The sequence below is a fragment of the Tamandua tetradactyla genome, chromosome 19 (genome assembly GCF_023851605.1).
Source record: "Tamandua tetradactyla isolate mTamTet1 chromosome 19, mTamTet1.pri, whole genome shotgun sequence".
NCBI classification, from domain to species: Eukaryota; Metazoa; Chordata; class Mammalia; order Pilosa; family Myrmecophagidae; genus Tamandua; species Tamandua tetradactyla.
The window spans coordinates 838148-853485 of NC_135345.1; the positions used below are offsets into that span (position 1 = coordinate 838148).

The 15338-nt window shown below is 52.4% G+C and overlaps 1 non-coding gene across 1 annotated transcript; it reads right to left on the minus strand.

The window, feature by feature from the left end:
• Nucleotides 1-15231: 15231 nt before the first annotated feature.
• On the minus strand, nt 15232-15338 carry LOC143663768 (U6 spliceosomal RNA). The gene has a single exon (XR_013166153.1). It is a non-coding gene; the product is annotated as a U6 spliceosomal RNA (small nuclear RNA).

Below are 15338 nucleotides of genomic sequence, written 5' to 3' on the forward strand. Positions count from 1 at the left end.
TCAGCCCCTTCGAAATTACTCCAGTGGGGGGAAGGGTGGCCAGAGCTCCCTGCGAGGTGGCTCAGGGCTGTAGCTATGAGCCAGGCCCCTGCTGGCCAGCATCTCTATGGGCCCTGGCCCTTGCCCCAACAGCAAGGCACTCCTCTGTCAGCACCCCACGCCCCAAGTCTCCCAGTCACCCCAACCCCATCTCATGCCCCAGTGGGGACTCCCTTGCCCCCTGTTCCCTCCTCCTGAGGAGGCTCCTTTCCTCTTCGTGGCGCCCGGCACCAGCCCCCTCTGCCCGGACTCACCTGGGACACTTGCAGTGTTTCGAAGGCTCCTCTCACCCGTCTGCGTTGCAACTGGGGGACCTTACAGGGACCCCCAGGTGCTTTCCCTTCCTGATTTGGATGGAGGCTGAGGTTCTGTCGGGCTTCGGAGGGCGAGGTTTTCGCGGGCTTGGCGGCTCCTGGCCAAGGGGCAGCTCTTCTCCCCTTGCAGCTCTTTCCTCATCTCATCCGAGCACCCAGGATGTCCTCGGGGCGGGTGGGGTGGCTTCCCGCCCCTCTGCTTGGTTTCCGACAGCAGGCCCCTCTGACCTAGCGGGAACGCGGGCACCTGCAGTGCTGCGGACACCGAGAGGGAGAAACACCGAGCCCACCGAGCCCACAGCTGACGACTCCGAGTTCGGCCCCCGCCCGGGCGGGCATCTCCCCGAGCACAGAGGCTCTCCCTAGGCCCTGCTCCGGCCGGCACTGGTCTGCATGTCCATCCAAGCAGCAGGCGTGTTGTGGAGGCCGCGTGTGGGCCAGCCCGTGAGCACGGGCTCCGAAAGGCTGCTCCCACTCCCAGGGTCTGTGTCCCAGGTACAGCCAGACGTCCCTCAGGCCACCGCCGCACCCTGCGCCCTGCCCCTGCCGCGGCCTGTCCTGCCCGCCCCAGCCCTGGGGCCGCTCCGCCGGACAGCTCTCCAGGCCGCCAGCCAGCGCAGCACCCGTACGCGCTTGGCTATGTCACCCTTTCGTTTTCTTGGCGGTGAATTGATCACTCAGGGAGTCTGCAAAGAAAACAGCCTCCTCTGACGCGAGGACACAAAAAGGGGTCTGTTGCAAGGCAGTAATGACCGCAGTTCCCTGGGAGTCGCCCAGTGGCCAGGCCATGCAGCGGTGACCGCACGCGGTGGCCGAAGGCTGCCTGGCCCTCCTCCAGCCCTCCTGCTCCCCTCCGTCCTGGGCTCAGGGGTCCCCAAATCAAGTCAGGGTCAGGGTCAGGGCTCAGCCTTGTGTCCAGCGCACACCTGCACAGAGGGCAGCAGCTGAGCAAGCCGCAGGCCGCCGCCTGCTTTCCAACCGAAGACCTGGCCTGGCTGTCGCCCTCTGTGGGGTGACCCCTGCCCCTGGCATGGTGTCCGGGAAGGTCAGCAAACATGCTGCTCTCAACAGGCCCCCCATGGCTCCCCTGGAACTTAGCGAGGAGGCCAGGCCACAGCTGGTGAGCCCCACAGCTGCCCCCGTGCCACAGGCCGACTCCTGCAAGCACAGGGCTGCGTGTTTCCACCAGCATTTGCCATAATGTCTTTTTCTTGGTTTGTTTCTGTTCAGATTCAGACTCCAGGACATCACTGAAAATGAAGGACCTCTAAAACCCTCTCCTCCATAGAAGCAACGAGAAAACTGGCAAAAATGGTCAGGATCAACCTTTCCGGCACTATGGAAATTCAACTGAAGAGTTGAAGCAATAGAGGAAGAGCTAATACAACTGACTTTGGCTAAATCTTTGTAAGAGTAGAAAGATTTGTGGCATTTTAACTTGCCCTGGCCCGCCCTCAGCGCTCCAGCTCCAGTGGTTTTGAACGATAAGAGCCATCATTCCAGGAGAAGCCCCCAGCCCATCACGGGCAGGGCCAGCACAACGGAGCCACTCAAAGCCTCACTGCAGAAGGCAGCTGCGCTGGTTTGAAAGGATGTATGTCCCCTAGAAAAGCCATGTTTTAATCAAAATCCTATTTCATACAGGCAGAATAATCCTTATTCAATACTGTCTATTTGAAACTGTAATCAGATCATCTCCCTGGAGATGTAACCCAATCGAGAGTGGTTGTTAAACTGGATTAGGTGACAACATGTCTCCACCCATTTGGGTGGGTCTTGACTGGTTTACTGGAATCCTATAAAAGAGGAAACATTTTGGAGAAAGCAAGAGATTCAGAGAGAGCAGAATGACATAGCCATGAGAAGCAGAGTCCACCAGCCAGAGACCTTTGGAGATGAAGAAGGAAAACGCCTCCCGGGGAGCTTCATGAAACAGGAAGCCAGGAGAGAACATTAGCAGATGATGCCATGTTCGCCATGTGCCCTTCCAGATGAGAGAGAAACTCTGACCGTGTTCACCATGTGCCCTTCCGGCTGAGAGAGAAGCCCTGACTGTGTTCGCCATGTGCCTTCTCACTTGAGAGAGAAACCTTGAACTTCATCAGCCTTCTTGAACCAAGGTATCTTTCCCCGGATGCCTTTGATTGGACATTTCTATAGACTTGTTGTAATTGGGACATTTTCTCGGCCTTAGAACGGTAAACTAGCAACTCATTAAATTCCCCTTTTTTAAAAGCCGTTCTGTTTCTGGTATATTGCACTAGCAGCTAGCAAACCAGAACAGCGGCCTTCCCTGACCTTCCCCGGAAGACCCCTGTGCAAGGCCGTCTGTACCTGCCCAGAGTCCGGGAGCCCCTGCTGAAGACGGGCACACTCGACTGGCCAGTTGCAAAGGCGCCTGGAGCAGTGGCAACAGTTGGACCATCCACAGACGAAGCAGAATTCCTCCAGGGAAGAGTGGAAGACGGGCGGAACTGAGGTCTCTGAAAAGCCCTGTGGCTCTGGAACGCCACCTGCCAGCAGGGCCCGAGAGACCCGCAGTGCCCTCTGGGGGGTGGGGGGGTGGGTGCTGAGCGCACTTGGGAACTGGAGGCGGCGGCGGCGGTGGCCTGGCTGGCTATGGGAAACCCCCGCACACAGAGCCCTCTGGGAGGGAGGCACGCAGGCCCCAGGCCTGAGGAAAGCTGTCAGTCACTGATGGGCCGACAAGTTAAACGGGCAGAGACTTCAGTGGCCACGCATGGCAATGGGTGTTCAGGCTTTATGAAATTAATTCAGAGACCAAACCCCCAAGCCCCTGATTGCTACAGCAAGCGGCAGCAGTGAAAAACCATGGGAAGAGGGAGAATCTGATTTCCAGAGATGCCAAATTATATTACTTATTTAGCAAAAAAATATGAAGCATGCAATGAAACTAGAAAGTGTGGTCATACACGGTGGCGGGGGGCTGTGAAGCCATCAGTAGAAACTGCCCCTGAGGAGGCCAGACGCTGGGTTTACTAAATGATAACGATTAAAAAGCTATTCTAAATATGATCAAAGAACGATAGGAAACCATGTCTAAAGAACTAAAGAAGAGTTTGAGAATGATGCCTCACCAAATGTAGAACATCAAAAAAGAATAAAAATTATATATATATATAGTTTTTAAAAGAACCAAATAGAGTGAAGTTGCAAAGTACAGTAACTGAGATGAAAAATTCACTAAAAGGTCTTCGGCGCGGATTAGAAAGCAGACAGAATAAAGAAACAGTGAACCATAAGTAGGTCAATTAGAGAACAGAAAAAATAATGACAGGAAACTCGCAGAGCCTCTGAGACCTGCGAGGCCCCTGAGCAGACCGACTATGCATAACTGAAGTCCCAGAAGAGAAGAGGGAAAAAATATTTGAAGAAACAATGGCAGGAACTTCCTGGTTTGATAAAAACATTAATCTGCACATCTAAGAGGCTCGATGAATTCCAAGTAGGATGAACTCAGAGACCCACACCAAGATGCATCACACCGGAGCTGGTGGAAAACAAAGGGAGGTTCTCGGAAGCAGAGGGAGAAGCGAGCCAGACGCCCAAGGAGATCTCCATTAGAGCGGCCATTCGGACTGACCTGGAGGTCCTAGCAAGCCCTGTCAAAACTGCAACTCCTTTTCTGTCTTTGGCAGAAATGAAGAAGCTGGTCCTAATACTCACATGGAATTTTAAAGGACCCCAAATAGCTAAAATGAACTGAAAAGAACAAGGTTGGAGGCCCCACACTTCCCAGCTTCCAACCAAGCCTGCATGGTGCGATGGTGAAGATAAGCATTGATGGAATGGAGTCGAGAGTCCAGAAATAAATCCGCCCGTCTTTGGTTAGTTGATGCTCATCACGGTGTCAGGATGAGCCAACGGGGAAAGAATGGTCCTTTCGACCAACAGTCCTGGGACACCCGGGTTGCCACATGTAAAAGAGAGAACCTGCACCCCTGCCCCCCTCCTCTGATGGCTTCACGTGCCTACTCGGCCAGCCACATGCTCAATTTTTCAGTCAAACGCTGATTCAGGTGTGGCTGTGACGTATTTTGTAGATGTGATTAATATCTACAGTCAGTTGACTTTAAGTAAAGGCAATTATCCTTGATAATTTCTAATCAACCAAAAGGCCTTAACAACTAGACGGAGGTTTCCCAGAAGTTGAAGAAATTCTGCCTCGAGACTGGCTGTGGCGTCTGCTCCTGCCTCAGGGTTTCCAGCTGCCCAGCCAGCCTGATGGAGCTTGGACCTTCCAACCTCTGCTGCTGCAGAAACTGATTGCTTCGGGCAAACTCTCTCCCTCCACACACCCACACACACGCACACACACCCACACACACGCACACACACATGGGGTATACGCATTCTACTGTTCTGTTTCTCTGCAGAGCCCTGACTGATCCACATGTATACAAAAGTTAACACGAAAGGGGTAACAGAGACCATCAGGAGATAGAAATAGGGTAAGATATTGGGAAATTGGAGCTGAAGGGATACAGATTGTGCAACAGGACTGAATATAAAAACTCAGAAATGGATAGCGCAATACTACCTAACTGTAATACAATTATGTTAGAACACTGAATGATGCTGAATGTGAGAAAGATAGAGGGAGGAGGTCTGGGGGCATAAATGAAATCAAAAGGAAGGATAGATGATAAAGACTGAGATGGTATAATCTAGGAATGCCTAGAGTGTATAATGATAGTGACTAAATGTACAAATTTAAAAATGTTTCTGCATGAGGAAGAACAAAGGAATGTCATTACTGCAGGGTGCTGAAAATAGATGGTAATTAATATTTTAAAACTTTAACATGTGTAAGACTAAAGCAAAAAAATGTTTATTTGGTACAAAATTTATATTTTGACTAGTGCATTTCCTAATATAACTTATGTAGACAGCTTAATCGAACACCATAGTACTGGAAACTTGAGTAGGGCATGAGATCTTGTGGGTTTGTCCAGAGTGATGCCCCGATAAATCCAAGTCATTTGAACAATGAATAAAAAAGTATTTGCAAAGTCCCCTTGGGGGAATGCTGAGAAAGGGGAAAATTCAACTTCCCCATGTGGAGAATTCTTGATATTCTCACAAGCAGTGGGGACAACCAAAGCAATAGGCTGAGCCCTCAATCTTGGGGGTTGTTTATATGAAACTTAACCCCATAAAGGATAGGTTAAGCCTACTTAAAATTAGGCCTAAGAGTCACCCCCAAGAGAACCTCTTTTGTTGCTCAGATGTGGCCTCTCTCTCCAGCCAACACAACAAGCAAACTCACCACCCTCCCCCTCTCTGCGTGGGACATGACTCCCAGGGGTGTGGACCTTCACGGCAACATGGGACAGAAATCCTAGAATGAGCTGAGACTCAGCATCAAGGGATTGAGAAAACCTTCTAGACCAAAAGGGGGAAGAGAGAAATGAGACAAAATAAACAGTCAATTGCTGAGAGGTTCCAAACAGAGTCGAGAGGTTATCCTGGAGGTTATTCTTATGCATTAAATAGATATCACCTTGTTAGTCAAGATGTAATGGAGAGGCTGGAAGGAACTGCCTGAAAATGTACAGCTGTGTTCCAGTAGCCATGTTTCTTGATAATGATTGTATAATGATATAGCTTTCTCAATGTGACTGTGTGGTTGTGAAAACCTTGTGTCTGATGCTCTTTTTATCTACCTTATCAATAGATGAGTAAAACATCCGGATAAAAATAAATAAATAATAGGGGGGACAAATGTTAAAATAAAGTTAGTAGATTGAAATGCTAATGATCAATGAAAGGGAAGGGTAAGGGGTATGGTACATATGATTTTTTCTGTTTTCCTTTTATTTCTTTTTCTGAATTGATGCAAATATTCTAAGAAATGATCATGATGATGAATATACAACGATGTGAAGAGATTGTGAGTTATTGATTATATAACAAGAATGGAATGATCGTATGGTAAGAATGTTTGTATTTGTATGTGGTTATGTGTCATAAATTTTTTAAAAAATGAAATAAAAAGCATATTATGAAGCCACAGTGGTCAAAACAGCATGGTACTGGCATAAAGATGGATATACTGACCATTGGAATCAAATAGTATTCAAACATAGACCCTCTCATCTGTGGACAATTGATCTTTGATGAGGTGGTCACACCAACCCACGTGGGACAAGCAGCCTCTTCAGTAAGCACTGCTTGGAGAACTGGATATCCAGACTCAAAAGAATGAAAGACGATCCATATCTCGCAGTCTAAACAAAAAATTAACTCAAATGGACCAAAGTCCTAAGCATTGGAGCTAAGACCATTAAACTTTTAGAAGAAAATGTAGGGAAATAGCTCATAAAACTTGTAATAGGAGGGGTTTCCTAGACCTTGCACCCAAAGCATGAGCACTGAAGAAAGAAATAGATAAATGGGAACTCCTCAAAATTAAACACTTTTGTGTGTTAAAGAACTTTGTCAAGAAAGTAAAAAGGGTAAAATGGAATGCTATCTTATTGTTTTGTTTGTTTGTTGTTAATTTTTTTATTAATGAAAAAAAAAGAAAGTAAAAAGGCAGCCTTTGCAAAGGGAGACAATATTTGGAAACCACATATCAGATTAGGGTTTAGTATCCAGAATATATAGATTCTTCAACTTGCCAATGAAAAGACAAACAACCCGTGCCAGTTTGAAAGGATTTATGTGCCCTAGAAAAGCCATGTTTTAATCCTAATCAATCTTGTGGGAGCAACCGTTTCTTTTAAGCCCTATTCACTTCTGTACGTCAGAAACATGATCAGATTATTTCCATGGAGATGTGACTCGCCCAATTGTGGGTATTAACTTCTGAATAGAGGGAGCTGTGACCCCACCCACTCCACATGGGCCTTGACTAGTTTACCGGAATCCTTTAAAAGAGGAAGCATTTTGGAGAGAGTCCCTTAATAGAATAAAGAGAGCCAGAGCCCAGGCCACCAGAGGTCCTGGAAACCAAGAGGTAAGACGCCTCCTGGAGACCTTCATGAAACAAGAAGCCTGGAGAGGAAGCCAGCAGACGTCATCATGTTCGCCATGTGACTTTCCAGACGAGCAAGAAACCCTGAACTTCATCGGCCTTTTTTGAGTGAAGGTTACCTCTTATTGGTGCCTTAATTTGGACATTTCTACAGACTTGCTTTAATTTGGACAATTTCATAGGCTTGGAACTGTAAAGTTGCAACTTAATAAATTCCTCCTCCTAAAAAAAAAAAATTAACACAAAAGAGACCCAAGGTGAGCCCCAAACCCAGCTTCAGGGGATCCTTGGTGCCCCTCCTTCCTGTGTGTGGGTGGGCCGAGCAGGACATCTGTGGGTCAGCTGCTGGCCACTCTGGCACTGGAGTTGTCTAAAAGTTTGTGTGCCACCCCAGCTGGACAGATGCCACCCCCAGGACAGAGCCTGACCCAAGAAACGATGGTCTGGTGGCCAGGACCAGAGGTGACCCTCAGAAGAGTCCCAGCGCTGCCCGTGGTCTGCGGGGGCCTGGCTCTCCCCAGGAGGGCTTGCAGTGGAGCCGGCCGGAGAAGGGGCAGCGGGGCACGTGTGCTTCGGCTGATGAACAAGAGGCGCCTCAGCGACAGACACGCCCTGGGAAAGCGCACCCCGGCGGTGCGCAGGTCGGTGAGTCTGAAGAAACCGAACCCGCCAGCGAATCCAGGACCCAGACCAGGAGACGGAGCCTCGCCAAGCCCCTGCGCGCCTGACAGATGCGCTCCTGACGCCTGTCCACGAGGCTGCCCGTCCGCGGGCGGGCTCCGGCCTGGGCCACCGCGCGGTGGGGGGGACCTTCGAGAAGGGCCTGTGGGGTGGCCGCCCCGCGCGTGGGCGGCATGGCAGCGGCCCCAGCCTCGGCGGCCGGCGCATCCTGCCCTGGGGGCGCTTCTAGGGGGCGGGCGCCCCCACATCTTTCCCCCGCACCCCCCGGGGCTCAGTCAGCTTGAGCGCGTTTTCACAATTTCGTTGGCCTTCTGGAAAACGTCTCCGATTTCCCGCTCATTAGAAAAACTGGGTTCCCTCCTTTTTGGATGGATTTGTAGTTCTTTTGCGGGGCTCGCGGGGGGGGGGGGGAAGGGGGGACGGGAGGGGGGTGGCAGGAGGTGTGGCCAGGGCGGAGGGTCCACCTTGACTGGGGCCCTCGGAGATGGCTCGTGGGTGACAAGGCGGGGGGCCGGGCTCCCCGGAGCCACGCGAGGCCCACGGGTGGGGGCGGGGAGCCTCCGGCTGCCTCCACAGTCCTGCTCGGGGCCCAGCGCGGCCGCCTCTGGCTCGTGACTCGCCCATCCCGTCCCTTGACTACCCACAGGAGAGGCCGACCCGCGTCTGAGCGACCCTAGAGCACCAGGCAGCAGAAGGAGGGAGGGTCGGACCCCAGGACCCCGACGTGTCCCCGGGGAAAACAGGCATGGCTGTCCCCGGGACTGGCCGAGCCCAGCAGCTTGCAGGCCAGGCCACCTGCCCTGGACATGCTGCCCCTCGGGATGTCCCCTCGGGGGCCCTTCCCTCCCTGCGGGCCCCTCGCCTCTCCCGGACACCCAGCCCGGAGTCCCGTGCCCTCTCCACCCACCGACGGCCGGCAGGGGAGAGGCCAGGGCAGGGAGCCCTGAGCCGGGCTGCCGAGGTGGCGAGCGCAGCGGCGGACACACGTGGGGCGCGGGGCTCTGCTCGGCCTCGGCCTCGTCCCCCAGGCCTGAACGGAGGGGAGGGCAGGCGTGTGGGTGGGGCCGGCTCACGCGGTGGCTGCACAGACCCACGCGCTGCGTCACCGCTCCCAGCCGGAGATGGTCTTGGGGTGTGAGGAAGGCGGGGCCAGGCAGAGGACACGCCCCTCCTTCAGCTCAGGGAGGGAGGGTCGCTGGGCTGTACCGGGCAGGTGGGGCACTGCCTGGGACAGGCCTGTTGAAGCCAAATGCCCTCAGCGGGTCAGCTGCGGGTCACGCACTGGGAGCAGGTGAGGCGCCCAGATCCCCTGGGAGGTGGGTGGCCACAGGTGCCCCCTGCCCCCCCCACTGGACATTTGTCTCCACAGCTCCGCCAGCCTCTGGGTCAGCTGAGATGGAGTATTTTCTATTTGCCAGGTGCTATTCGGAGGGGTTTTCAGATTATCAGCTCATTCCTTTCTCACAAAATCCCATATGTAGTTTTAATCCTATTTCACAATGAGGAAACTGAGGTACAGAGAAGCTGGCCACGCAGCCAAGGGCACAAAGCCAGGAGTGAGGCACTAGGGACCCGGGTGAGCCCACGCCTGCCCCCTCCTCAGGAAGGTGCAACGAGCACAGGGTCTTCAGACGTGCAGCCCAGGCAGAGGCGGCAGGGACACAGGACAGGCCCAGCCGGGACAAGGTGGGCTGTGGACAGGAGACTTGAGCACTCACGCTCTTCTGGGCACTGCGCTGGCGAGGGCTCGGGGTGCCATGCACAAGCCAGGCCACGCAGAGACTGCACACCTACAGACCTGCAGACCGCACACCTGCACACCTGCTCACCTGCAGACTGCACACCTGCACACCTGCAGACTGCTCACCTGCACACCAATTCACCTGCAGACTGCACACCTGCAGAGTGCTCACCTGCAGACCGCATACCTGCACACCTGCAGACTGCTCACCTGCACACCTGCAGACCGCACACCTGCACACCTGCTCACCTGCAGACTGCACACCTGCAGAGTGCTCACCTGCACGCCTGCTCACCTCTGTACCTGCACAGCGTGGTATCTGGTGGGAGAGTGGAGGAGAGGCTTCAAAGGACCATGAGGACGAGCGGGCAGCTGACAAGCAGGCCACGGAATGAACAGACGGGCCACCTGCGGGAGAAGAAAACAAATGGAAATGCCCAAGAGAAGCAAAGGTTCCCTAAAGGAAACCCTCGGTCTGCAGATCCAGAAGCATGCTGGTTCCCCAGAATGATTGACGATGAGGAAATCCAGAGATCAATGGACCTGGAGAAGGGGTCCCCCCGGGGGAGGGAGGCGGAGTCCAAGGGGATGTCCCAGGGCTGATGCCGCAGCGGCAGCCTGGGGCACAGAGCAGCACGCTGTCCACGGCAGGCTCAGGCAGCTCTGAGCACCCTTGGAGGTGCTGGAGGGCCCCTCTTTGTGGGTAGCAAGACCGAGGCTGCCAGATGCCCGGCAAATCCCCGAGCTCTTATGCTCACGTGGACCTCCTGACCCCCCATCTGGTCCCATAGAAGCCCCCAGTGCAGCACCCAGGGCCCGGGGATCTCTTCCCGTCTCTGTGGCCGCATCCCCAGAAGGAAAGGCCTCCTAACCGATGGGGCCTTGCTGTTGAGTCTACACTTGGCACCGGGCTCAGCGGCCTGGGCTCCTGCTTCACTGCTGGGGGGGTACAGAGGGGAGAGCTGGGGCGGGGCCACCTGCTATGGCTTCCCCATGGCCTGGGCCCTCCCGGGGCGGCGGCGGGTGTGCCTGGGGGCAGGTGTGCCAGGAGGCGGCCACACCGCCTCTCCCAGTGGCCTCGCACTTTGTGTCTCAAGGCCAGCCCAGCTCAGGCGCAAGGACACAGACCCCTTGGAGGGGGCCTGGCAAGGTGGTGGAAGCCCCTGAGGGGCCAGCAGTCTTGGGGGCGTTTCTGGAAAACTCTCCTGCCTTGGGCCTCTGCAGTGGTCGCCCAGCTCAGAGTCAGAGCTGGAGTACCCAAGGAGGGGGCAGTGCCCACGTCTCCTCTGACACCCCCCAGCTGAGCCCAGGCCCTGCAGGGACACCCACTTCTAGAGCCAGCCCACGGCAGGTTTTCCCTCCAGGCTAGGGGGTTGTGGCCCTGGGTGCCTGGCCCTTCCCCCTCCCCGGGATCCCCGTGTCCCCAAGGCCGGGTGGGGCAGCGCAGATGGCACCGCCAGCCCAGCCCAGCCCAGTGAGGCCTCCTACGACCTGGAGACCAGGGCCAGCCCGTCGGCCCCCCTGCCCCCAGGACGTGCGTCCCAGCCCGGAAAGTGTGAGCAAGCAGCGCCCAGGCTGCAGCCTCCTGGGCTGGTTGACCTCCTGCCGCCCATGGGAACGTGGGGCAGCATCTGCTCTGCCTGGCGGTGGTCCCACCTGGCTGTCAGCTCGTCCTCCACCTGCCTGCCCAGCCCAGCGGCCTCAGCCCGGCCTGGCCCCAGAGCCCAGACCTTTGCCCCTCGGCAGGCGGGACGGGGCCCCTCTTGAGCTCTCTGAGGGGCGGACGGCCCCCCACCAGGACAAGGGGGTCCGCACTCCTTCCTCACTTCGTGGTTCCTGCTGCAGAGGGAGACGAGGTCCCACCCTGCAGACACCCAGAGGCCCCCCGGAGCTCCAGGCACCCCGCAGAGATGCGAGGCTCACGCCGCCCACCCGTGGCCTCCCTGCCCAGGGCCACCCTGTTGGTCCCAGTGGGGAGCTACTTGGGTCTCGCTGCTGGGTGTCACGTGCCTGGATCCAGGGGGTGCCTGGGAGTTGCATGGCCTGCAGCCCGGGCCCCAGACACCCCAGGGAGGGGGGCCTGGGGCAGATTCAGCCCCTCGGCCCAGCCTGGGGCCTGGGTGGAGCCCCCCACCCCCGTGGCAGAGGGCTTCCAGCCCCTGGGTCTGCTGTCCTCCTTTGTGCTGTGCAATGACTGGCTTCCTCGCCTCGGAATTCTCCAGGGAGTGCTGAGAGCATGGGGAGGGAGACTCGTCCTTCACACTGAAGGAAACGACCAGCCCTCCCCTGGCCCCCTAAACTGAATGAACGCGCTCAGCTGGGCGCTGCCCCGACGGCCCCTAAGGACGGCAGGGCAGGGTCTTGGCGGCCGGTGGCCTTGCACCCCTCAGCCCTCGGGTGCGGGCTCAGGGCTGCTGCGGCCGCGTGAGGTGGCGGGGGGAGCCGGCCAGGCTGGAGGCGAGGGGGAGACGGCCCTTCTCCCCACGCAGCGCCAGGTGCGGGGGCTGCCACGCCCCACGCCTTCTTCCCAGAACATGCTCTTCTGGGGTTGCGTTCAGCTTCAGGCGGATATGACAGGACACTGGACAGTAACCTGAAGTTCCGCAAAGAAACAAGGAGTACTGGTAACGGTTACTACATAGGCAAATGTAAAAGCCAGTATTTTCCTGAATATAAATTATTTTTCACAAAAAGGAAAAAAAGTCAATTGTGATGATAAATGCACAGCTATGGGATAAAAAAATAAAACGTATTCATGCATTGCAATAAAGAGTAAAGAATTTCTTAAAAACCAGTGTAACTTCTCTTTTCCCCTATATAATTAAACATCATATGATATAATAATATATTATTGATGTTTAATAAGATTATAACAAAATACCATCAGGAGACAGCCTTTTTGAACTTTGCTTCTGACATAATTTTAGACCTACAGAGGAGCTGAAGAAACGGAAGAGTCGCGGCTCGCCTCCCCCCAGCTGCCTCTGACGTTAACATTTCCTGTACCCACCGCACAGTCACCCCAGCTTTCTCCTGACCACTGTCTGCATGAATTTTCTCTGCCCAGCCTCTTACTCTCAACCTCATTCTGTCTTTGAATCTAAGGTAATCTCTCATAGACGCGTATAGATGCACCATGTTTATTTTGTTTCCTTTTGTTTTAATCCATTCTGCCAATCTCTGGCTTTTAATTAAAGAGCTTAACCATTTACATGTAAAGTAATCACTGATAAGGAAAGACTTCCCCATTTAGCCATTCTCTGTATGTTTTACATGGGTTTTTTTTGGTGTTCCTCAATTTCATTTCCGATCTATTTTGAATTCAGTTGATATTTTTATTGTGTGCTCTTTTGATCCCTTTCTTTATTCCTTTTCTATATATTTTTCCATATATTTTCTTAGTGGTTGCCTTGGGGATGCAGTTGATATCTAAATTTATAACAACCTGGCGTGAAGAGTACAACTTAGTTTCAATATTATAATACATTCCACACCTGTATATCTCTGTCCCTCCTTTTTTTTCTCATGGGCAGGCTCTGGGAATCAAACCCCGGTCTCCGGCACGCAGGCAAGAATTCTGCCACTGAGCCACCGTTGTACCGCCTTGTCCCTCCTTTTTATCTTATTATCTCAGATTACATTTTACACACTGTGTCCACTGATAAAGATTTAAAATTACTGTTTTATGCATTTGCCTTTTTAATCATATAGGGGAAAAAAGAGAAGTTACAAAACAAAAGTACAACACTGGTTTTAAAAAAAATTCTTTATTCTTTAATGCAGTGCATGAATACATTAATTTTTTTCATCCCACAGCTGTGCATTTATCATCACAATTGACTTTTTTTTCCTTTTTGTGAAAATAACATATATTCAGAAAAATACTGGCTTTTACATTTGCCTATGTAGTAACCGTTACTAGTACTGCCTATTTCTTCGCGGGACTTCAGGTTACTGTCCAGTGTCCTGTCATATCCGCCTGAAGCTGGATGCACGCCCAGAAAAGCATGCTCTTAAAGCTAATCCCCTCCTGCGGGTTAGACCTATTGTGGGTGGGAGCTCTTGAGTAGGTGCTTATTTCAGCTGAGGCCTGTGCCAAGTGGGTCTTAATCCTCTTATTTGAACCCTTTCTCAAAGGATGGAGTTTAGAGGTAGAAGACAGAGAGAAAGACCCGAAGCTGAAAGGAAAGCCACAGAAACAGAGAGGAAGCCACTGAAGCCAGAAGCTGGAAGCAGCAGAACCTGGAAGAGGAGGGAGAGCCCAGCACATGCCACCGCGTGCCCTGCCGAGACAGAGGAGCCCAGGGTCACCGGCAGCCGGCCTTCAGGAAGAAGGTACAGTGTTGACGATGCCTCAGTTTGGACATTCCATGGCCTTAGAACTGTCAGCTTGTAAACTAACACATTCCCATTGTGAAAATCCAGACCGTTTCTTGTAGATCGCATTTCAGCAGCTTCACCACCTTAAGACAGGTTCCCTTTAGTGTTTCTCGTAGGGCAGATTTAGTGGTAATGAAGTCCCTCCGCATTTGCTTATCTGGAAACATCTCAATTTCTCCTTCATTCTTGAAGGATAATTTTGTTGGATACAGAATTCTTGGTTGACAGGCTTTTTTTCCTTTCAGTACTTTAAATATGCCATTCCTGCCGCCGGGTCCATGGTTCTGATGAGAAATCCGCAGTTCTGAGGATCCCTTCTGTATGACAACTTGCTTCTCTCTTGCTGCTTTCAAGATTCTCTTGGTCTTTGTGTTTTGAAGGTTTGGCTGTGACACGCCTCAGTGTGATTCTCCTTGAGTTTATCTGATTGGGAGTTTGTTGAGATCCTCAGATGTGTGTATTCACGTCTTTCATTAGATTTGGGAAGTTTTCGAGCATTCATTTTCAAATGTTTTTTCTGGCCTCCTCTCTCTGCTTGATGGGTCCACAGGTCACTCAGATTTTGCTCATTTTTCTTCATTCTCTTTTCTTTCTGCTTTTCAAACTGGATAATTTTAAAGACCTTGTCTTCAAATTTGCTGATTCATCCTTCTGCCAGCTCAAAGATGTTGGTCAACCCCTCCAATGAATTTTCCATTTCAGCTACTGTACTTTTCATCTCTGGAATTTCTACTTTATACTTTTTTATAATTTCTACCTCTTAACTGACATTTCCTATTTTCTCATTCATTGTTTTCTTTATTTCTTCCCATTCTTTGCCCATGGTTTCCTTAATGAGCAAATTTAAGACAGCCAATTTAATGTCTTTGACTAGTAATTACAATATCTGGGTTTCCCTGAGGATAGTTTATGTCAAATTCTTCTTTTTTCCCTGTGACTAGGCCATACCTTCCTGTTTCTTTGTATGCTTTGTTTTTAGTTTTTGTTTAGAACTGTGTATTTTGAGTACTGCAGCATGGTAACTCTAGAAATCAGATTCTGCCTCCACGAACTGCTGGCTTTCTTTCTTTCTTTCTTTTTTAATGGAACGTTTTATGAATCTGCATATCATCCTTGTGCAGGGGTCCTACTGGTCTCCTCTGTGTCTTTCCAATTTTCGTCTATGTGCTGCCAAAGTGGGCAC